Source organism: Micromys minutus (assembly GCF_963924665.1).
Source record: "Micromys minutus genome assembly, chromosome: X".
NCBI classification, from domain to species: domain Eukaryota; kingdom Metazoa; phylum Chordata; class Mammalia; order Rodentia; family Muridae; genus Micromys; species Micromys minutus.
Window position 1 is genome coordinate 30847938 of NC_137970.1, and position 23296 is coordinate 30871233.

The following is a 23296-nucleotide window of genomic DNA, read 5'->3' on the forward strand; positions in this document are numbered from 1 at the left end:
TACTTTCTCTTTTAGGTGTTGTGGCTTCATTCGTGTACAGTGCCAGTCCTCTGTGCCCTCTGGTGGTAACCCCTCCAAATGTTAGCTGTCTTGTGATAAGGTATGTGGTCAACTCCTTAGGGTAGTGGGCCTCACAGACCTTTTCACTGTTCTGAAAGATCAAAACTACCTTTAGTCTACTACTACAATGTCATTGACCCTTTTCAGTATGCTGGTATTTTCAGTGATGCCTTAACAGTAGTGATGGGTCAGACTGATAGGGCCCCAGTAGTGGTACCAAACAATACTACTTGTTCTTATAATCCTAATTGCAACAAACCAAACTGAAGTAGACTCCAGTTCTGATGAAGAATGACCTCCGAGAAACAGCAAAAATGAGTAAATGTTCTAAATATTGACCTTTGACAATGTATCTTTTAACTATTTTGTGTGGAACACATGAGGTACCTTCTTTGCATATTGGGGTGTAATTGTTGTCCCCAAAAGACCTGTTTGGTTGCTTGAGTGGCAAGCTGAACTCTTACTTATCTCATGAAATTTGGTTTTCACTTGAAAAAGATCTGTGATTACTAAACTCTGGTTATTTAGACTTGGCAGCTACTTTCTTGGAAGAAGGCCTGCTGCTTCAGGGGAAGCAATGGACAGCATTGATTGTCAATGATAAAAGTTGAGCTTTCAAGGAAATATGAAAAATTTGAAAGCCTTATCTCCACTCCTGTGCATTTCAAGGCTTTCCCACACTGGAAACACTTTTCCAGGGAACCGACTGGGAAGATGAATGGTGGGATTCACAATTGTCATATTTTGAAGCTGTATAATGAAATCTGTTACCATGTGTAACATCTATCTGCATAGCTAAGGAAATTACATTTTTTAAAAGTCATGAATATTACAAAAGCAAATGAAAGGTCCATTCACTGTGCATGATTGACCAAATGAGTTTTAATATCATAGGGTCTCGAAAATTTTTCATTATGGTTTCAGATTCCACATGGCAACAAACCTTTAACAAATGGGGGTTTTGGTGTAACAGGGTATTTATATCACTGAAATGATTGTTAAAATCATCCTCTGTGTGTGGATGTTAGTGTGTGTGTGTGTGTGTGTGTGTGTGTGCATGTACTCATGTATTCATGTGTGGAGGCTAGTCAAAGATACTGAGATATCTCACTCTGTTATTCATACTTGTCCCTTCTTTCTCTGGGACAGAATCTCCTATTGAACTTGAAAATCGCCATTTCAGCTAGCCTGGCTGGCCAGTGAGGCTCTGAAAGCTGCCTGCCTTTGCCCTTTGTTAGTGAGGCTACAGACATTCACAATGCCTGGCTTTTAAATGGTTGCTGGGAATCTGAGTCCAGGGACTTCACTTTACCCACTGAATCATCTATCCAGCTCCTACTCCATATTGTAATTACATACCTGTAAGAGGTGAAATCTTCTTTAATTAAACTCAGCATATTGTAAGGATTGAATGCAGGAGCAGATGTAAGAATCTGGCTATCTTCTAGACTCCAGAGAATCAAACAATCCTATTAAAATATGGGGTACAGAGATAAACAAAGAATTCCCAACTGAGGAATATCGAATGGCTGAGAAGCACCTAAGGAAATGCTTGACATCCCTAGTCATCAGGGAAATGCAAATCAAAACAACCCTGAAATTCTACCTCACACCAGTCAGAATGGCTAAGGTAAAAACTCAGGTGACAGCAGATGCTGGTGAGGATGTGGAGAAAGAGGAACACTCCTCCATTGTTGGTGGGGTTGTAAACTGGTACAACCACTCTGGAAATCAGTCTGTCAGTTCCTCAGAAAATTGGACATAGAGCTACCTGAAGATCCAGCTATTCCACTTTTGGGCATATACCCCAAAGTTGCTCCAACATACAATAAGGACACATGCTCCACCATGTTTATAGCAGCCTTATTTATAATAGCCAGAAGCTGGAATGTACCTAAATGTCCTTCAGTAGATAAATGGATACAGAAATATTTGTATATTTACAAAATGGAGTAGTACTCAGCTATCAGAAACAATGACTTTATGAGATTCCTAGGAAAATGGATGCATCTAGAGAATATCATCCTGAGTGAGGTAACCCAGTCACAAAAAATAGACATAATATGCAGTCACTGATAATTGGATACTAGCCCCAGAAAGCTTTGAATACCCAAGAAACAACTCACAGACCACATGAAGCTCAAAAAAAAAAAAAAAAAAAAAAAAAAAAAAGAAAAAGAAAAAAAGAAAAAAAAAAAAAAAAAGAAAAAAGAAAGTCCAAAAAGTGGAAGCCTTTGAGAAATATCTGAGGAAGTGCTCGACATCTTTAGCCATCAGGGAAATGCAAATCAAAACAACCCTGAGATTCCACCTCACACCAGTCAGATTGGCCAAGATCCAAAACTCAGACGACAACAGATGCTGGCGAGGTTGCAGAGAAAGAGGAACCCTTCTCTACTGTTGGTGGGGTTGCAAACTAATACAACCACTCTGGAAATCAGTCTGGCAATACCTCAGAAAATTGGACATAATACTACCTGAAGACCCAGCTATTCCATTTCTGGGCATATACCTCGAGATACCTTAGTACACAACAAAGATATATGCACCACAATGTTCATAGCGGCTCTATTTATAATAGCCAGAAACTGGAAGGAACCCAGATGTCCTTCAGAAGATGAATGGATACAAAAATTGTGGTACATTTACACAATGGAATACTACTCAGTCACCAGAAACAATGACTTGACCAAATTCTTAAGAAAATGGCTGCATCTAGAGAATATCATTCTGAGTGAGATAACCCAGTCACAAAAGAACAGACATAATATGCAGTCACTGATAATGGGATGCTAACCCCAGAGGCTCGCACTGCCCCAGAAACAACTCACAGACTGTATGAAGTCCAAGAAATAAAAAAACAAAACAACAAAAAAAAAAAAACAAAAAAATCTCTATACAACAAGAAAACTTTGACTATTTCCATGTTACATTTTGTTTTACATGTACTTTATGCTCATTGTAACTATTAAGTTTTCAATGCATACTATCAAACCTTTAAAAAATCAAGTACTGACTAAAAAAATATATTCATACAGTTTTATGTAAAAATTATTTTAAAATCTGAAAAAAAGTACTGACAAAAATGTATTGTATAATTTTATGCAAACAATGCTTAAAATCTGTACATTTATCTTTGTTTTGTAAAATAAAGTTGTTAAAAAAAAGAAAATTGATATACAAAAAAAAAAAAGAAAATTTAGGAAATTTGAATCATGGACTCTTTGCAATCCTGATAGTCAGGAAAAAAATAAAAACCTAATGTAGAGGATAAAAAAAAAAGTGGAAGCCTCAGTCCTTCTTAGAAAAAAAAGATAAGTGTATAGCACCCTCTCAGAGTGTGGTACACCTAGACCTTAAATCATTAATAACTCAAGAGCTAAGTAGATAGCCTTGTGGCAATTTTTGGTGTTTAAAAACCATTATGTTTCATCTTTACACTCCAAGAAAAATTTGACTATTTCCATGTTATATTTTGTTTTACATGCACTTTATGCTTATTGTAACCAGTAAGATTTCAATGCATACTATCAAACCTTTAAAAATAAAGTTGTAAGAAAAAAATTGTAAACACCAGCACAAGGCCACTCACTGATTTTTTTTTTTTCATTTTTGAAAACAGTTCTTTTTTTTTAAATGTTGCTTATATAATACATAAAGTTTTATTGATATTTTCTGTGAATTTATCAATTTATAAACATCAGATTTAATTTCAAAGAAAGCATATGTTAACAGCTATAATCCCCATAAAGAAAGGTCTTTGCTCTTGTCCACATTGATGTAAGGACACAAAATCATGCCAAGACAACAATGCTTTATAATTACTGACTTGAAGATTTGCTGTTTTCTGTTAGGTTAAGCCACTACAACTCGAATCACCTGGGATCTTATTAGAAATGCAGATGTTACTTTAGCCCCATTATATTAGACTTGCACTTTAATAATAAGGCCCTCAGGCAATTCAGAGGAAGAATAAAGGTTGGGAAACACTGTATCTCCTTGTCCACTCTGTAGGTCCTGGTGGGACAGATTTGGGTTGGATTGCCTTTACACATGTCAGGCTTTTCTTCCCTTTCCCTCAGTTCCCACCAATCTATGAGTGTTTCAAGCATCTGCCTTGTTCTGGTGGTCACAATTGCTCAAGCTCAGGGACCTTCTTTTTTAATGCCTTTTTGCCTGAGGAGACCTTCACTTTTACCTTGTGATACTGGCAGTCAGGTCTGCCCACTGCCACCTTCCTTTGCTGGCAGGTGAAGTTGGGCTGTTTCAGCATCTCCCTTGCCTTCCCCCATTCTATAACTGGGCAAAAGCAGACATTAGCTGTTATTGTCACAGAATACACCAAACCCCCATGGCTCACTTGTCACTCTCTGATATTTTCATGAAAGTTTATCTGAGGATTCTGTCCTTCAGTGACTATCTAACTGGAGAATGGGGCCCTGTATTTTCTTTCTTCTCTTCTCACCCTGATTCTTTCTTTTTTTCCTTATTTTGCAACACCCTTATTGAGATATTATTACCACACCAGGAGCTTTCTCATGTCAAGTGTGCAATTCACTAACTTTGAAAGCAGCCATGGGGTGCAACTCTCTCTGCAATCTTTTCTAGAGTATCTAGAAATATATTAGCATTTCTAGTAAAATCAATTCTAGACATTTTAATTTGTCTCAAAAGAACCCCTGCCAAGATGGAGAAGAAAACTCCAGTAACTCCAGCACTTGAAGGACTGAGACAGGAGAGTTGTAAGTTTGAGATAAACTTGGACTACATATTGAGACTCTGTCTTAAATCCCCCCAAACAAACCACAAAACCTAACAGACCACCAACAACAACAAGGGAACCTTGTGCTTCTTAGCTATCATCCATTATTGTCCCTTGCACCCCATCTTAGGTCTCTTACATTCAACTGTCACCTTGACACAGCCTAGAGTACTTGTGGAAGTCCAAGGTGAGGGATTTCCTAGGTCAGATTGGCCTGTGAATGGGGTCTGTGGGTCGTTTTCTTAATGGCTAATTGATGTAGGAGGGTCCAGCCATAGTGGGCAAGTATTCCTGAGTTATAGAAGAATGCTGGCTGATCAGGAGTCCAAGCAAGCCAGTCAGTAGTATTTCTTCATGGTTCCTGACTCTGTTTCTTCTTGAGTCCCTGCCCTAAGTTCTCTTAGTGATAGATTGTGACCTCGAAGCATACATCAAACAAATCCTTTTCTCCCTGAATTGATTTGGGCTGTAGTTGTTGTTACTACAACAGAAAGCAAACTGGGACTCGTAGACACTGGAGCAGCCCATCCTACCATGGCATAATGTTCTCAAAGATTGTCTATGTTGTAGCACATATTGACACTTTATTTTTGTAGCTATATCACATTTCACTGTATAGTAGAATATATTGTATTTATTTGTGCGTTTGTAGACATTTGAGTTGTTTCTATTTTGGTTGTGAGGCTGGGGACAGATCTTACTCATTCTGGGGAAGAGCTCTACAACCGAGCTACATCCTTAGCTCTTGGCTTCTACATTTTTTTGCTGTTACAAATGAGGGCTGATATAAATACCCTCACACATGCTTTTAGTGAATATATGATTTCAGTTCTCTTGTATATACACCTAGGGATGGAATTCCTGAATCCTATAGTAACTCTTTGGCCTTTTGAGGACCTGCCAGACTGTTTCCTGAAGCCGTGGCTCCATTTGAGGCTCTACCTACTCCAATTTCTCATCATCCCCACCATGTGTGATTGTTTTTTTTTTTTTGATTATAACAATACTTTGTGGAATGACAGATCATGGGGGTTTTAAGGAAAATGGAAGATTTTGTTTAAGGGTATAGAAAGAGAGGCATTCTTTTTCATGAAAGGGATATGAAGTTTTCTGCTTAGCCCACTATGCCATATATGAGAATGGATTATTATTTTATCCCTAAATCCTTTTCCAGAATTCAGTTTAGAGATCATAGGGAATCATGCTTCCTCAGCCATCAGCTATGATAAATGGCAGGAGTATGGCCTGGTTTTTTTTGGGGGGGAGCTGTCTGATATCAGTTGTTTATGTCTCTTTTTACTCAGGTCTCTGTCTTTCTGTCTCTCACTCATGTGCACATGCATGTGCATGCAAGTGTGTGTTTGTGTGTGTACATATTTGTGTATGTATGCTTGTGTGTGGAGTCCAAAGGCTGGAGTTAGATAACTCCCTAATGATTCTCCACCATACTTTATGACACAGAACCTCTTATTGAAGCTGGAACTTAGCAAGTTGACTAAGTTGATTGACCAGGAATCCCCAAGGATCCTCATGCTTCTTTCTTCACAGTGCTAGGGTTTCAAGCAGTTTACACACTAACCCATCACCCTAGAGCCCTCATAGCTCTCTTTAGAGTCCAGAGCTGCTTGCAGTTTTTCTGTTCTCAGCTTTAGGCTAAATGTCTTATTCTACATTTCAAATTTTATTAAAGAACAAATAGAAATATGTAAAGCTATGACTAGAACAACCTTAACCACCAATGAGTCAAGGTTTGTTGGTGAGAAACAAAAAAGCTGTTTTCAATTTACTTTTTTGCTACTTATCAACTAGGATGAGCCTGACTTCTTGGTCCTAATAGTGCCTTGTCAGTGGCAGTGGCAGTTGCAATGGAAGTGGTACAGAAAGGTCAGAATGCATTTAGCTTAGAGAACTTGAAACCGGAGATAAGTGAGGTGATCGTGAGAGAGCTCTAAATGTATTTATGTCTTTTGACACAGAAAAATGACAATTCGGGAGAATCTAGACAAAGACTGGAAAATGTTTTCATTTCCCCAAAGCTCTAACCTCAAACTGGAAAGTGAGTTCACCCAAATTTTTAGAACGAATTATTAAATGGAGGGAGCTTAGAGGTCTTTGGAAAGGAACGAGGGTTTGATGGCTCAGTGTAGAGACACTAAGTCATTTCTCCATGAACACAGTGGTCATCCTGGCACACTAGAGGTCTTTTTTTGGCATCAGACTCTAAAACTTAATTTCACTCAGACTTATCACAATCTACTTCCTGGGGCCCCCAAAATGGGACTTTATACACTTCTTTTTCTTGTAAACAAGGAGGAAGAAGGTGGAATCGGCTTCTTGATAAGATAGAGAATTATTGTCTGAGGAGAAACAGTGAAAGATGCATGTGGTTGGACAATTCTAGCCAGAGAATACTAATTCAGAGTTAAACCAGTAGATCTATAGTGATAATGGTAATGATAATGATGATAATGATAGTGGAGATTTTAATAACAGTGGGTGGGTACTTTTGAGTTCTTCCTATTGCTAGAGATGCATTACAACACCAACACACACACACACACACACACACAGGCATAAATTGTTTGAAACCTACTTTTAATAAGGGTTCAACTTCTCCTCTAGCCCACCACCCAGCAGAGGTAGTGGAAGAAAAAAGTTATTAGAATATGGGGGAAGTGGACCTATTTAGCAATAGTTCTTTGGGGGTGAGATCAATTTTCTTTCTCAGTAATTTATTCCTGAAGCAAACACCAAATATGACTGAGCAGCTGCAGACCAGTCCACTAGGCAGGCAGACACCATGCATGAACCATGTACCAGCTATGGCCCTGTTCTCTTGGCAGGCAGACACCAGCCAGGAACAAGCAGCTGTAGTTTGATCCTGAAGAAACCACCAGGTTTGCCAACCGGCCTGAGGAAAGACCACAAAAGAGGCAAGCTGCTGCAGGAACCTCATGAGCAGTTCTTTGGTAAGTTTCTCTCAATAGCAGCGCTACCACAAGTTGAGCTCAACAAAGCCATGTAAGGCAAAACAATACATGCACGTAGTTAGCAAAAAGTAGTGAGGCCAAGCAAAGCAAACCAATGCTCAATTCCTCTCCTATTGTCTCAGGGTCATATTTATATTCCTTCATCATGGGCCCTTTCACATGTTTGCTGTGTCAAAACATTCTTTCTGTATCTGCTCCAGCAAAAAAAAAAAAAAAAAAAAAAAAAATCCTTTCACCTGTGTGCCTCAGCAAAACATCATTTGGTATAACTGACTTTACAAACAAACCAAAAGTTTCCTCTTCTCTCTGTTTCTCTGTTTCTCTGTCTGTCTCTGTCTCCCTTCACCTCTCCCTCTCCCTTCCCCCCTCTCTCTTTCACACACACACACATACATACACACACACACACACACACACACACACTGATTATTTAATCCATATATTTTCTCTACAAGGCAGAAAATGGCCAGTCTCCATATTTAGAACGTGAGTAATTGTATTATTGTCTAAGACCATAAAGGAAATGAAAAAGTTGGGATTTGAACTCAGAATTTACTCTCTTAACAAGTCTGTTTAGTCCTCATATGTTGGAGAAGAGCTTTAAGATCTGGCTGTAGAAACTCTGCCTTGAGGAAATAGTATTTTCTTTTCTCAGTGGGTTTGCTCTTGGGTTTGAGCTTCAGTAAGGATTGGGGTGTGTGGGCACTGGTGGAGGATGCAGCTCTAGCATCACAGTGTTCTTTCTTCAGCCTAGGTTATTCTTGCCTTCCATGAGAAGATAGGCTGAGGTGCTAGGAAGACTGAAAGTGTGGAATCAGAGCAAGTAGGCACATATGACTGTAGGCTCTCAACAAGTTCTCTTTTCTTAAAATTTATCTCAAATTGTGGAGTGAAATGTTGTGACTCTTGTTTGAAGTGAAGTAAATGCCTGCAGTTGGGAATATTTCAAGGTCTTTGAATTTCTATTGTACTTGTGCCTGGGTAGGCTTGGAGGGACTGCTTTTTTTTTCTCTCAGATACCACTGCTGTCATTTTCATTTTTACCTTTGTATGTGTGTGCATGTGTGTATTTGTCTCTCTCTCTGTGTGTTTGTGTTGCATAGGCTGGTTACCACATCCACTCAGCTTCTATGTGGGGCTTGGGGAGTATGTAATTTCCATCCCAAGTGTTTGCAGAGTGAGCACTTTACCTGCTGAACCATCTTCTCAGCCCTAAAATCAGAACATTTCGGATTTTAATATTCATTGAACATTCCAGGATCTTGTTAAAATGCAGATTCTGGTCTCATAGGTCTGAGAAGGAGCCAGAGAGTCCACATTTTAACAAGCTCTCAGAGGATGCTGATATCTGTGCTCCACGAACACACTTTAAGTCATGACATTTTGTAGCAGCCTTCAGAGTTGCTGAAACTACCTTTAACTCACAAATGCTTCGCAGTTCCTAATTTGAACGTGGAATGTCTCTTCTTTAAGAATAGAGGTACCTTATAGGCACAGATATTAGAGAGCATTATAAGGTGCAAGGTGTGTTTATGTGGGTTTGGGAGAAAGGAGAGTTTATTTGCAAGTCAAAGAACAACTTGATTGACTTTCTGACTTTGTCTGATGCTTCAAAGAAACAGGAAACATTTGAAGAACTGACAGGTTAGTAGATACAAGACTTCATTCTTATGATAAAGATGGAATGGCCGTGGCAGCTTTCACTACTTAGATGATAATTCAGTGTTGAGGAAAATCTACACAGATGATGTCATCAGCCTGTCAGTATATATACTTCATCACCAGTACCATTGTCTGTCACCGTGTGCAGCTTGGGAAGGGGTTTTCTTTTGTTTTTCTTTAGTCACATTGGTTCTTTCTCCTTCTCCTCCCCCTCCCCCCTCTCCGATTCTTATGAGACAGACCTAAGTTTGGTTTATCATATTTTTTCCTCAGAAAAGTAAATGTTCTTTTTCTAAATTTTGTAGATCTATCTTCTTATCTTATCTAAAACTATCCATTGAACTTCATTACTTCCAAAGAACAAGAAAAATTGAATAGGACTTTTAAGCATTTTAAAGTCAGAAGTGCACCAGAAATGAAGTCCCATGAATATTGATGGAGGAGGAAAGAAAATAACATCAACACAAAAAATTCAAGTCTGTTTTTTCTCCATCTCTAGATTGTTTTCTAAACAAGGCACCTTATCTATTCAGTTACTATTATTTCTTTGCAATAGTGGAGCTTAAACCCACAGCCTCACATATACTAGGCTGTAGGTTTAAACATATACTTTACCACTGAACTATACCTCTAGCCCCTAGCAAGTCCATTTAAAATGACAGTAGAAGGTAAATTTAGAGTATAGAATCATAGTAAGCTTAAAGCTCTCTCTTCTTGAGTTTTATTTTATTTATCTTTAAATTCATTATTCGTGTGCAAGGGTATTGAGATATGTCTCAGCTTTTATAGATCTAGATGATTAGCATTTCTTATCAGTGGATTTAATAAGTTCACATTTAGATATCAATTATAGCTGCAGGAAATTAACAACATATAAAAGCAGCAAAATCTGAGACCCAGATGCAATAGTCACTCCCGACAAGGTCTTTTTTTTTTTTTTTTTTTAATATCCCCTTTGCCTTATGAAACCAATTTCTGCTCTGGTGTAGAGATTTCTGCAAAAGGTCAGTTCTGATACTGGAAAGGAACATTTAATAAAAGATTATATGTAAAAAGATAATGCAGAGATTACATCAAGTAATAACCTTTATTCTCTGACATAACCAACTATTACTCCGAATATTGAAATGCAAGGCTATTGTGTGTTGAGTCATGTTTGGAGAATTAATGTGAGCTTTAATATGGAATATTACAATGCAAAAACAATGTGTTGTATTTGGAGAATTAGCATCACCCACGGGAGAACTTTCTATATTATTTAAGTTTGCAAAAGCCCTTGTTTCATTCAAGGCAATGAATGCATTTTTCCCCCATATTGCTGTTTAAACTATAATTGAATTTTAAAACATGTCTCATCTGCGTTCGGCCATGCTATGTTTTATTTTAGAAGAAAAATTTAAATGAGCAGTTCAAGCTTTTTTTGTGATCCTAATGGTTTGTACATGTTTATTTTGCAACAAATTGTTGTGGATCAGAATTAATAATCTAGAATTCCTATCAAGATTCAAGGTATGATGGTGACTATAAGAGAACAGGCACTAATGTTGTGTCTCGTCTTATGAATTTTGGTATTTTGCCAGATGTCATTATGCAAAAGGTAGTTTATGGCAATCCATAACCCCAGGCCTCCTCTTTATTGCTGATCGCTCCAAGACTTTGGTTGCTTTACTTGTTCAAATCAGTTATTCTTTATTCATAGAGACATGTCTGTCCATTTCTCAACATCCAGAGACCTCTCTGAATCTCTCATTAGTTATTTCAGTATGTACTTTGGAGGTAAATGCTACTAAGTTTGATTTCAGCTCAGCTAGTTCCTCGGTATGCACTTTAGTACATCATTTCCAGGGTGGGTGTGCAAATCAAATAGGTATTTATGGGCTGTGCAATAGACTTACATTTGATCCCACCGCTTCTTTTCCCCCATTTCTTTCTACTTGGCAGAATCATGTATATTTTCTCTGTTGCTACAGGTCCCATCATCAATAAGTGAAGCATAACCACAGCTTTGAAATGGCTACAAACATCCTGCACTTAGGCATTTGATGAGTGGCCCCATCTGCCAACCGGGGCCTTGCCTAACCTCTGGATATGGTCTCTACAGGTTCTTCCTCCCCTTTGTTGAGCATTTCAGCTAATCTCATCCCTGTTGGGTCCTGGGAGCCTCTTGCTTTTCTGGAATCTGGGACTTACTGGTGGTTATCCCCAGTTCCCCATACTTCATTGCTAACACCTCTGTTCAATTTCCTGTCCCTCTGTATATCATCCCTGTCTACTCCCATACCTAATCCTAGCCCCCCTTTTCCCTCTTCCCTCCCCTCTTCCTCCCAAGTCCTTCCCACTCCCTATAAGGAGTGAAAGAAAAAACATTTGAACTCTTATGTTGTATTGGTCAGGGTTCTCTAACAAAGCAGACTTGATAGCATGGAGTGTATTTATGGGATCTATTAAAGTAGCTTATTGGCTGTGATTTGAATGACCCAACCATGGCTGTCTCTTGGCAGAAAAGACCAAGGACACAGCAGTTGTTCAGTCCTCGAGATAAGTGAGACTAGATTTCTCAGCAGTCCTAATCTGGTGCTGAAGTCCCAGGGATGTCCTAGAGAGCGGCCAGTTTTCAGGTTTTAGTCCATGTTGGAGTTTTGAAGAAGTAAGTCCTAACACCAGCAAAGAAACAGCTCTGGATAGATAGAATTGCCGGTGACAGCGAGGGCAGGCAGGTAGGGAGCCCAGGCTTCCTGCTTCTGTGTCTTTTTATGTAACCTGCCGCATGAAGGTGTGGTCCAGATTAGGGTGGGTTTTCCACTTCAAATAATCCAACAAAGAAAACTCCCTCACAGGTGTGGTCTAGAAAGAGGTGATCCATGTAATTAGAGCTCCACGTGCTCTCCTCTAATGGGCCTTAGGTTAGGGACTGCAGAGAATTTTATCTTTCCAGATGTGTCTAGAGTGCCAGTGGTTCTCAACCTTCCTGATGCTGTGATGCTTTCATACACTCCTCATGCTGATCACTCCCAACCACAAAATTGGGTTTGTTGCTACTTCAGTCACTCGATCTTTACTGCTGTTATGAGCCATAATGTAAATATCTGTGTTTTTAAATGGCATTAGGCAACTCCTGGGAAAGGGTCATGTGACCCTCCACAGGGTCTTGACCCACAGGTTGAGAACTGATGATTGTTAGATCATAACTGATAGGCTACTTGAATTAGATGATGGCAAGGAGAGCTGTGAAATACCGTCTTCTAATCCACAGTGCTGAGAACAAGGAAGTTACCGTCAACACTGCATAGCCTCAGCTCCAGTAGAGAGAGCTCCATGAAAACACCTATGTAGTTGGCCCTGGTTAGAGTCAGTGAGTCTCAAAATGAAAACAGGATAAAACTAAAGGATATGCTAGTGTGAGGGGGACTTTGGGGGGTAGGGGGAACAGCAGTAAGAGGAGATGAGGTGGTATGACCAGAATGCATTAGATACTCACATGAAATTGTCAAAGGATAAATTAATGAAAATAGTAAGAGGTTTGTTTTAGGGACGTTCTTCAGATGCAGGAGCACTTGCAGTATTATCCTAATCACGCTAATAAAAATGGGCCACATCTACAAATGGCGTAACGGGAAAAGACACTTCTTTGACGTGGCTGTTGCTATAAAAATGTCAGGAAGCCTCTCCTCCAGCCGAGCAAGATGCCCAAAGGAAAGACGGCCAAGGGGAAGGAGGTGGCCCTGGCCCCTGCCGTCATCAAAAGCTGGAGGCCAAAAAGGTGCTCAGTCCTTTGTTTGAGAAAAAGCCCAGGAACTTCGGCATAGGGCAGATATCCAGCCCAAAAGAGATCTAACACGCTTCATCAAATGGCCACTGGCCACGCTACATCAGGCTGCAGCGGCAAAGAGCCATCCTCTATAAGCGGCTCAAGTACCTCCTGCCATTAACTAATTCACCCAGGCCCTGGACAGGCAAACAGCTACCCAGATGCTTAAGCTTGCCCACAAGTTCAGGCCAGAGACAAAGCGAGAAAAGAAGCAAAGGCTATTGGCTTGTGCTGAGAAGAAAGCTGCTGCAAAGGGGACATCCCAACTAAAAGACCACCTGTCCTCCGAGCAGGAGTCAATATAGTCACCACTTTGGTGGAGAACAAGAAGGCTCAGCTGGTGGTGATTGCCCATGATGTAGACCCCATTGAGATGGTGGTTTTCCTGCCTGCCCTGCGTCGAAAGATGGAAGTGCCCTACTGCATTATCAAGGGAGAGGCCAGGCTGGGGCACTTGGTCAACAGAAAAACATTGTTTTCTGTTGCCTTCACACAGGTTAACTCAGAAGACAAGGGAGCTCTGGCTAAACTGCTGGAAGCTATTAGGACCAATTACAGTGACAGATATGATGAGATCCGCCACCACTGGGGAGGCAACGTTCTGAGTCCTAAGTCTATGGCTCACATTGCCAATCTGGAAAAGGCAAAGAAAGGCTAAAGAACTCACCACTAAACTGGGTTAAATGTACAATAAGTTTTCTGTACATAAATACAATTACAAAATTAAGAAAAATGACAGGAAGCATCTTATGGAAGTAGGAGGAAAGAATGAGAAGGAAAGGAAGCCTTTAGAAGAGGAAGTCAAGAATAAGATATTGCCGTGACCAACTGAGGCTCAGATAATCTGCAGAACAACAGAAGACCATATAAACCATATAGAATATGCTTTATATTCTCCCAAAAAGTCCAGGGACTGAGGTGTTGTCCCTCAACTTGTACCTTTCCTGACTGATGACTGTTTCTGGGTCTAGAACTAAGCACATACTCCAAAACTAAGAGGGCTCCAGCTGTCAGAGAAAGCCTGGGGCAGACATACATCAGTGCTTATAGTTGAAAACAAGTGATCTGTGTCCAGTTTTATGTTGAGGTCTTTTGATCCACTTGGACTTGAGTTTTGTGCAGGGTGATAAATATGGAACTATTTGCATTCTTCTACATGCAGACATTCAGGAAACCAGCACCATTTGCTCTCTCTCTCTCTCCCTTCCTTCCTTTATTTCCTCTTTTCTTTTTCTTTTTGCATTGTATGGTTTTGGCTTCTTTGTCAAAAATCAAATGTTCTTGGGTTCGTGTGTGTGTGTGTGTGTGTGTGTGTGTGTGTGTATGTGTGTGTGTGTGTGTGTGTGTGTGTTTATTTCTGGGTCCTTCATTCCATTCCACTGACCAACATATCTGTTTTTATGCATATGCCATGCAATTTTTTTATAATTATTGCTCTGTAGTACAGCTTGAAATCAGGGATGGTGATACCTCCAAAAGTTCTTTTATTGTACAGTATTGGTTTTTGGCTATCCTGTTTTGTTTTTTGTTTTGTTTTTGTTTTTTGTTCTTCCATGTGAAGTTAAGAATTATTCTTTCAAGATCTGTAAATAATTGTGATGGAATTTTGATGAAGATTGTATTGAATCTGTAGGTTGCTTTCAGAAAGATGGCCATTTTTACTATATTAATCCTGCCAATCCATGAGCAAGGAGATCTTTCCATCTTCTGATATCTTCTTCGATTTCCTCCTTCATGGATTTGAAGTTCTTGTCATACAAGTATGGCACTTATATTTTCTCTTGATTGGTTAGAGTTACACCAAGTTATTTTATATTATGTGTGACTACTGTGATGGGTGTTGTTTCCTTGATTTTGTTCTCAATCTGTTTATTGCTTGTACAAAGGAGGGTTACTGATTGATTGAGCTAATTTTGTATCCAGCCACTTTGCTGAAGGTGTTTTTCTCTGGCAAATTTTTTGAGTCATTTATGTATACTACTATCATGTTATCTGCAAATAGTGTTACCCCTGACTTCTTCATTTCCAATTTGTATCCCCAAGATCTCCTTTAGTTGTCTTATTGCTTTAACTAGAACTTCAAGTATTATGTTGGATAGATATGGAGAGAGAGGGCAACCTGACACATGGGGACTCACAGGGACTGAACTACCAACAAAAGAGCATGCAGGAGCTGGACCTAGGCCCCTACCATTTGTAGCAGATGTGCAGCATAGCCTTCATGTGGGTCTCCTAACAACTGGAGAGTGGCTGTCTCTGACTCTGTTGCCTGACTGAATCCCCTTCCCTTACCTGGACTGTCATGTGGGGCCTTCGTGGGAGAGTTTGTGCTTAGTCCTCCTGCAGCTTGATGTCCCGAGGTGGGTTGGTACACATGGGGAACGTCCCTTCTTCTGAGAATAAGGGGAGGGGTAATAGGGGGATTGATTTGTGGGAGTGGAACTGGAAGGAAAGGAGGGAGGGAGCTTCGATCAGAATGTAAAGTGAATAAATAAATGAAGTAATGAAGAAAAAAAGGGCTACTAGAGGAATAGAAAACTCCAACAGGATAGACACTAGGCTTGGGTACACATCCTTTGCATGTGTACCTGTGCGGTGATCAGAGATGATAGAGAAAGAACCAATATCAATTTCAATTCTGAAGGACCCAGTAAATTCAGACAAATGATTATGAACCACAGAATATAGTTTCTGTATAGAAGACAACATAAAAGCAAACAGGGAGGTAATTGTTAGAGTACTGGGTTAGGTAGCCATAATTTTGAGTAGGAGTCCCTTCTGTGTGAGCTATCTGTATGTCTCTGGCCAAGTTACTGGACCTCTCCCTATGTGTTTTTACACATTAAAAAGGAAAGGACATTTGTCTCACCTGCTTACAGTATGTAGAAAGAAGTAAATAAAATAAAGAGAAGCTCCAAGAACCTTTGGGACACTGAAATATTGTGAGAAGGAATGAGATGATGAGGGATGAACTAGGATGTATTTTTAATTCTAAGTAATTTTTTATGTGTTCAGCTAAGGGGCTTCAGATGGCATCTATGAATGTGAACAACAGTGCCAGGTGAGCAACTGAATTTGAATACTGAGTTGCAAACATCTGGCTAGGGTAAAGATCATGTAGACAGAATTCAGAAACTGCTTCTGGCAGTAAGGTTCTAATTATTAATACTGTCACATAGATAGCAAAGCCATTGGGAATGATACTGTTTGGTAAGTAACACTAGTCACCCAGGAGAACAGTGCTGAGAGGAAATGGGAGGCAAGCTTTTCAGATTCTAAAAACAAAGAAACAGCAATAAAACAGGACTTTAACCTTAAAAGAAGTGGGTGCAGTTCATCTATAAATAATTTTCATGCAAATTATCCAAATTGATCACCCAATTATGCTTCTTTCTTTTTGGTATGTATGAAAGCATGTATGTGAGCATGTATGCATGTCAAGGCCAGATGTCGACATCTGTTCTCTTCTATTGCTTTCCACCTTATTTTCTAAAACAGTTTCTATACAATCTGAAGTACACCCATCTGGTGAGGCTTGCTGACTAACAAGCCCCAAGGATCCCCTTGTTTGTATCTCCTCTGTGCTGTTACTATAGTCTTGTATTAGCATTTTAAAAAATATGTATTGTTACTACTATTTTTATGGTGCACAGTGGGAAATCTAGATTTAGGTCCTCATGCTTGTGCAGTTAACACTTCCCTGACTGAGATTTCTCTCCACCGGACCAGTTTCGTTTCTTAACCAAGGCATCAACCAGGCATGAGCTCTTAAGGTCAGGCTTTGGGTTCCCACAAGGAGATATACAGGTTGAGCTAATCAGCCACATTTCCCTAGAAATAAGCTTTGAAGTTGCTCTTGCCAAATGAAATGTAACTGCTCCTGGTGTGAGATTGAACTGTCATGTAGGGAAAATGAGAGGGTTGCCCTGACATCTTGGGGATGACTGCCACTTTCATCAGGACTTCTAATGTCCTTCGCCCCAAGGGGATTTTAAGAATGGTATAATTTTCAGTGAATGCTGTTTAATGGACGACCTTTTGTGAGAGTTTTACAAAACATAAAGGCTTGCTTGACTCGCTGGTTCAGCCCATACACTGGGGTTTTCCAAATGTGATGCAATAGTACTATTAAGAAAGCCAGTGAATGAACTAATAAGGGAGGGTGTTGTCCACGATAACAGAAAGAAGGCAGTAACAGTTTTATTAGAGTCAAATAAGATAAAATATAGTATGTGCATCCGGGAAGCCCCTAATTCTTGGAATAGGAAGGGTCGAGCTTGTATTTTTCTAAATAATCTCCTTAAATAGAATTTTCTTCCACTTTGGCAGACCCTTCCCTTGCCTTAGGCAAATGTGCTTTTTACTTACCTCTCTATTTGCCTGTTGTTTTCCCACAATTTACTAGTTTCCTCCGGATTGTTAAATCACATTGACACTTGGCTTGTTTTGAACAGACAAGTTTGCCAAGTGATGATGCCACCACCCATTGTAATCAAAAGCCAGAACTCTGAGCATCTATGCTGAGCTTATGACAGATCAGAGCTTCCAAACAAACACGATTTCACTTGGCTGAAAGTCAGCCCTTTTCTGTTCTTTAGCATTGCCTATATGCCTCCTGGAGCATAGAGAGAAATGAGACTGTCAATTTCTACAGGTTTCCATTAGCCAATTCTAGCTTCCTTTAAGCCCTTTCCTTCTCTACTCTCAGGGCTGGAGACCTATAAGAATGCCTGGTTGAAGCAAGTCCACTTAGAGCCTCCATGTCTGGCTCCTCTATATGAGAAGGACCTGCCCTATGATATCCCTTCATATCTGTTAGCTTAGTCATTGACTCACACCAGTAGAGAAGCTTCCTCCAAGGCCACCTTTTCTTCATGTTAAAGAACTCAAATTTCCCCAAAGATCATTGTTATTTGCTCCCACCCCCTTCCCTTGCTTTTCAAATTTCTGAGGATTCTCTCAGGACACGCATCAAAGTTTTGAGACTCTCTCTTTCGTTTATTTGTCTGAGCAATATCATCTGAAGCTTAGGAGAAAACAGTTCCTGTGGTTACAGTGAGACGCTTATGTACTGGCTGCACTCTCTGCAGGTTTGATGCTGGAATTTGCAGTTATTAAAACTCTATGAGGTTTTGTCCTTCATCTGACCTCTGCTTCCCTACCAGTCTGGTCTAGCGCATTAGTCTCCTTTGCTTTTTATTCTCCAGATGCCTGCATTATATCCAGTGTCCTGAATTTGCCATAACATGTTTCATTTCTATTGTAAATAGTAGAACTAACCTGTGCTACTCAGAGTAGGCTAGCCACAGTCATATATGAACCCCAATGTTTCTATAGGTTTAGCACCACAGAAAATCATACATTACACCCGTGAAGCACATCTAAGTCTGTTTGTGATGTTAAAACAGAAAACCTGAGGTTGGTAATTTTTTTCAAAGTAGTTAGTTTATTTAAAAAAACCAAAATTTTATTTTTTCACAGTTCTGAAAAATTGGCAAGCCCAAGATCAATGAGGAAGCATCAGGTGAGGACCTGCTTACTATATCCTCCTGTGGCAGAAAGCAGGAGGGAAAAAAAGACACTAAGTCTTCACATGACAAAAGAATGAAAGACAGCAAACACACTGTACAAGCTCTGTTGCGGCCATGTGGGAAGCCACCTGTCAATAAAGGACATCCACTTCTGGGCTTCACTATATTCTGAATGTGCTCCCCAAATTTATATGTTAAAAAGCTAATTTCCCATGCAATATAGTAGTTCAAGATGCAGATTGCTTTCCTCTACAGGTTTTGAATATGCATTCAGCTGGCAGATGTGAAAGAGGTGAAGGGATCATGCCCGGGAAGTGGTTATGAGCCAGACTTAGGAATAGTGCATTGTTTCCTCTGCCCTCCATTGTTCAACTTAGATATATGTTAATGTTCAACTATAAGAAGGCCTCCTCTCCAGGAAGAAGTTTGGAGAGCAAATAGGTTGTCATAAGGGGAAGTTAGGCTACTGGTAATTTATTATAGAATGTTTGATGACAAGGGTTGTAGACATGGCTAGGTGATTTAGAGCACTGTCTGCTCTTCCAGAGATCCCAGGTTCAATTCCAAGTACTCACATGGTGGTTCACAATCACCTGTGAGCCTAGTTCTAGGATATCCAAGGGAACCAGGCATACACATAGTATACAGACACCCATGTAGTCAAGATATACATCAACATATAATTAATGCATAAATAAAAATTTAAAAGAATGTTTGGTGGCTCAGAAAACATTCATAGGCGAGAGAAGCTGGTTTGGAGGTTATGTGGTTAGGAAAATATCCAAGTGACATCACCGGACTCCCATAGTGGAGGCTTATCCATCTTCTCTCCTCCTGTCTAGCTTACTATGGCCTCATATTGCATTGCAGCTACGCTTCATGGCCTGCCACAGTAGCACCGTTCAATACCTGCCAGCCTTAGCAGAGCAATAATTCTTGGTACTGCTTTCTCACTTTGATCTCTTCATAGTCAAAGTCTCCTGTGGATGCATTTGGTTGGCCAAGCAAAGGACACTTGTGCCCGTACTGTGATAGGGAGCAAGGTGACTTTGTGTCTCTGGGACATGAAAACCTAATATGAAAATGACCCAAATGTATGAAACTGAACCCGAGAAGAGAGGTGCTGCAGTTTGAGGGTTCTTCAAAACAACCCCAAAATGAGGAACTGATAGTGTAATTGGAAGACAATCCCAGGAAGCAGGGTGGGGGAGCCACAGAGAAGCAATTAAATGTGTCTTATGGAATAAAATCACTTGGGTCTTGAAGCTTCAAGTACACAGACTACACCTCAGAAGTGTTTCCCCTGTTTGTGGGACATAGGGGTATTTATCCACTCTCATTATTGCTGAGACTTTTCTCTAAGATAACTATGCCCTTGTGCCACCCACTCTCCCAGGTCTGTCTGTCTGTCTGTCTGTCTGTCTGTCTGTCTGTCTGTCTGTCTGTCTCTCTCTCTCTCTCTCTCTCTCTCTCTCTCTCTCTCTGTGTGTGTGTGTGTGTGTGTGTGTGTGCTTGTAGACTGTTTGACATAAGGGAAGATCTTAGAGGCCCTGGAAGTAGTCCTGAAGCAAAAACTAAACTAAAACATAAAAAAAAAAACCCAAGGACGTGAAAGGTCATAAGATAGGACACAGGGATGCTTGTAGTATGCATGACATTTGTCCACAGATCTGCAGTGTAACTAGAGAGGGCTTCCCCCTTCCTTTTGTTAATTCTATACTGCATTAGCTAATAAAAGAGCGGCCACAGTTATATTACCCTTCAGTTTGACATTCAAAGTCCTCTCATAGCCTGTCCTCAGAGACTGTTTTAGGGTTCCTTCCAGTGTTTAGGGTATTAAAGCTCAGTGTAGTTTTAGAATTTGTTCATCTTTCCAAGCAAGCTAAAAGGGCAGCACTATTGCTGAAATTTGATCAGTGTTTGGGTGTCAGGAGCAAAAGTTGGCACACAGATATCAGTGTGACCTTGAATGTCTGGGAGACCATGCAGAAGGCCATCGCACAAGCTTCCCCCCCTCTGGAATAAAGACTGTGCACTGAACAGCCTTAATGAGAGCTTTTGGTTGCCCACACTGTCTCCAGGAAAGCTGGAACTTGCCTCAGCCAAAATTTTGCTATAAACTATTGTCCATTGTGACATCTTGTGTCACCATGTTATTCGAATTGGACAGTGGATACTGTCACCTCATTCATAATATCCCAGTCTGGCTGCCACAGCTGCTATCACTAAGATGGATCCTCTGTTCTCTGTGCCTCTTCTTTTGCTATCTCCCAATCCCACCCTAGGAAGAATGCATGTGTTTGTTGGAGTAATCTCGGACTGACAAGGAATGTGAAATAGTAAGTATAATAAGATGTTATCCACCTTCGGCATCTTTTTCACATTGACAAACCCCTGATTCTCAAAAAGGAAATGATCTAAAGTTGTCTACATAATACCCGATAGACTTTAAAGCTCCCCCTGCCCCCAGAGAGTCTGTGATTTGGTCATTTTCTATAAAGAATTACTTTTCCAGTGGGGGATTTATTCTCTAGTGCAATGCCATTACAAAAAAAAAAAATGGACATCTCTCCTTTTTATGGCTCATTTACCTCTCAATTTTATGCTACCAACTTTTGTCTCTGACTAGAATAGGAGGGCAGAATCCACGTTTCTTCAGGTCAACACACTGCATTAACTTAATGCCTGAGTATTTCAAGACAGCCCAAGGGCTATGTCAGAGATATTTACTTGTTTTTACTTCCATAATTGTACTGGTTTTAGCAAGGAGGGTATGATCTCTCAGGCATTCATTCGATTACAGTTGGGAATCTGAAACTGTATTTCAAAACTGCTAAAAGCGCCTCAATGAGTCTCAAGTATGATAATAATAATCCCAGCTTGACATAAATGCGTGCTTTGTGCTGCACACTTCACAAAATATGTGTACTTTAGCCTGAGGAACGTGCAAGGATTTAGAAAGCTTTGATTTTGTGTTGTCTCTCTCAGTCTAACATAATCACAGCTAATTTTGACGAGGTTAGATACCTTGAAATCCTAAGTGCTTTGGTACAGTGGACAGACTTGAAGCTGAACTAAACTTTCTTTTTTTTTCTTACAACTTTATTTAAAAAAATATACATGTACAGATTTTTAAAAGAATTTTGGCATGAAACTATATGAATATATTTTTGTCAGTACTTGATTTTTTAAAGGTCTGATAGTATGCATTGAAATCTTACTAGTTACAATGAGTATAAAGTACATGTAAAACAAAAACCTAACATAGAGATAGTCAAAGTTTTCTTGGTGTGTAAAGATTAAACATAATGATTTTTAAATACACTTTCTTTTTTATATTTTTTATTAGATACTCTGCATTTACATTTGAGATGTTATTCCTTTACCCCAGCCTGCTCCCATCCCCCTTCCCCTCCAGTTGCATTCACAAAGGTGCACTCACTCCCTTCTGGTCCCCTTCTCCACCCCATTGCCTTGTATCCCCCCCCCCCCCCCGCATTGGGACAACCTGCTCTCTCTGGAACAAAAGCCTCTTCTCACATTGATGCCAGACACTGCTCTCTTCAGATAAAATCTTTTCCCAATATGTTGATTGCTGTTTTTGTCTTTTTGTCAGTGTCCTTAGCCTTACAGAAGCTGTGCAATTTCATGAGGTCTCATTTGTCTATCAGGGAAAATGATTCCCCCAGAATTGTTTTTATTCTTGAAAATATATTTTGCTATTCTAAGTTTTCTGTTATTCCAAATGAATTTACAAATTGCTTTTTCCAACTCTATGAAGCACTGAGTTGGAATTTTGATGGGGATTGCATTGAATCTGTAAATCGCTTTAGGTAAGTAAGATGGCCATTTTTACAGTGTTAATCCTTCCAATCCATGAGCATAGGAGATCTTTCCATCTTCTTAGATCTTCTTAAATTTCCTTCTTAAGAGTCTTGAAGTTCTTGTCATACAGATCCTTCACTTGCTTGGTTAGGGACACCCCCAGGTATTTTATACTCTTTGTGACTATTGTGAAGGGTGTCAATTCTCTAATTTCTTTCTCAGCCTGTTTATCCTTTAAGTAGAGGAAGGCTACTGATTTCTTTGAGTTAATTTTATAGCCAGCCACTTTGCTGAAATTGTTTATTAGTTGTAAAAGTTCTCTGGTGGAATTTTTAGGGTCACTTAAGTATACTATCATATCATTTGCAAATAGTGATATTTTGACTTCTTCCTTTTCAGTGTGAATCCCTATGATTCTTTTTGTTGTCTAATTGCTCTGGCTAGGACTTCCAGTACTATATTGAATAGGTATGGGGAGAGTGGGCAGCCTTGTCAATTCCCTGATTTTAGTGGGATTGCTTCAAGTTTCCCACCATTAAGTTTGATGTTGCTATTGGTTTGCTGTATATAGCTTTTATTATGTTTAGTTATGGACCTTGGATTCCTGTTCTTTCCAAGACTTTTAACATGAAGGGGTGTTGAATTTTGTCAAATGCTT

General features: G+C 39.8%; 1 pseudogene across 1 annotated transcript in view; it reads left to right on the top strand.

The window, feature by feature from the left end:
- Positions 1–7622: 7622 nt before the first annotated feature.
- Positions 7623–23296, top strand: part of LOC308414849 (ubiquitin carboxyl-terminal hydrolase BAP1-like) — a 48536-nt pseudogene continuing 32862 nt past the window's right edge. The window contains exons 1-3 of the transcript in view: positions 7623–7791; positions 10977–11071; positions 13779–13925. The product of the transcript in view is annotated as a ubiquitin carboxyl-terminal hydrolase BAP1-like (transcript). The remainder of the gene's footprint in view (positions 7792–10976; positions 11072–13778; positions 13926–23296) is intronic.